We start from the raw sequence: 1,823 nt of genomic DNA on the forward strand, positions 1-1,823 counted from the left end.
CCTGCATCCCCCAAAGCAACACTAACTAGGACGTAAGACTTAAGTTATACACCACTACCGAAAATAACTCTAACAACTAAACAAGGATAAGACCCATCAATCTGCAGACCACCAGCAGAGTATACCGAGACCCATTAAACCCCAGAACAACAATACCCCTAACACCTTCATGGACAAAAGAAACCTAATTCTTCCAGGCAAACAAATATACAGCCTCTAGGTCAGCTTCAGATGCCTAGGCAAAAATTCAAGTCCGCCAAAAACATTAACGATGATACCACCACCCCAAGAAAAACAAACAGATCTAGCTGACAACTTAAGAATAGCCACATAGAAGTTCCATGGGAGAATGAATCATATTGATACTATGCCGAGAGAGAGAGAGAGAGGAGAGAGGAGATGAGATGATGAGCCAGGCAGAGAGAGAGAGAGAGAGAGAGAGAGAATTCATTAGCTTAGAGAAAGAATTAACGAAAATTATAGTAAAAGGTAATACACTAAAGGGGAAAAAATAAATATACTGTACCTGTAAAGAGTTTAAAGGCTGTCGGCACACTTCTTTGCTGTGTAACCCAGAAAACATCAGCTTTCTTTGTCATGTACAGCCCTGGATCTATGATAACTGGCTTTGCCATTTGAAATCTACACGTATAGATAAACTAGTAAGACACTTTCACAGCCTAACACACACAGAAAACTTCAAAAGGAGAAATTTCTTTACTCCTTCCCCCCAATATCGCTAGTATGATCAATGAAATTAAGATCGCGTGGCAAATACGAAAAAGTGTGCAGCAGATCTGGCAATTAAAACCCATAAACCAGTCAATCGACGAATGCAGAAAACAATTGAAACAACACACAATTTCAAATTGAGAACAATTAAAGCAACACCTACCATCTTGAGTAACAAAACCAGTCCCAGTCCCCACCTTCCTTCAACAAGATCGCCGCGGCGTGTAGCGTGTTCACCACCATTGTTGGTACCCTGTACGCTACAAGGTTTGCTTTCGTAACCATTTTCACATTACCAAATTTCACAAAGACAGGGTGATTCTTGATATAATCCAGCAGATCAAGGTGCTCATCGGATGAAGACTCGAGGTCTAGATGCACAACGTAACGGTTGTTGGGGTGGTAGGGAGCTTGGAGGGTGCGCTTTAGCATGTGGCCGTCGCCAGTGGAGCCGAAAATGAGGTAGGCGAACCGCGGTGGCGGAGGAAAGGACGAAATGGGCAATAGGTGAAGCTTCGATTCGACAGCGGTAGAGAGGGAGCAGAGGAGAACCATCGGCGTGTTAGGGTTGCAAGAAACAGAAGGAATTGGGAAACTATGCAGCCTATCGCTAATGGGATTACCCATTTTCGCTCCATTGTTTGTGGGTGTTTCAAGTGTAGATAATAGCTCTTTAATTTCTTCATTCCCTCTCAATCCCTCCCCTCCGTCTCTTTCTCCTCTCTCAGAAGAGAGAAGAACAGAGAAATAGCTTAGAAAAAACTGATTCAGTGACAAAGAGAGGGAGAGAGAGAAGCACACATTAAACCCAAAAATTTCCTATGTGATTTGATTGCAGAGATGATCGATGAATCAGTCTGTCTCTCTGTGGGATGATTTGAGTGAAGAAGGTAGGTGAAACGGGCAGCTAAGCCTTCTCAAATGCATCCATCACCGACGATTTCTCCATTCTCTCTCTCTCTCTCTCTCTCTCAATTTCAAATCTCTCTCTCTCTCTCTCTCTCTCTCTCTCTCTCTCTCAATTTCTCAATTTCAAAATCTTACGAAGATGCTTTGGAAGCTTTATTATATAACCCTCTGCAGATTCAAGC

General features: G+C 42.7%; 1 pseudogene; it reads right to left on the reverse strand.

Annotated features, from left to right (window-relative positions):
• Positions 1-497: 497 nt before the first annotated feature.
• LOC131147149 (beta-glucuronosyltransferase GlcAT14B-like) lies at positions 498-1,418 on the reverse strand (annotated as a pseudogene).
• Between the last annotated feature and the right edge of the window lie 405 nt (positions 1,419-1,823).

This window comes from Malania oleifera, unplaced genomic scaffold (assembly GCF_029873635.1).
Source record: "Malania oleifera isolate guangnan ecotype guangnan unplaced genomic scaffold, ASM2987363v1 ctg287, whole genome shotgun sequence".
Taxonomy (NCBI): Eukaryota; Viridiplantae; Streptophyta; class Magnoliopsida; order Santalales; family Ximeniaceae; genus Malania; species Malania oleifera.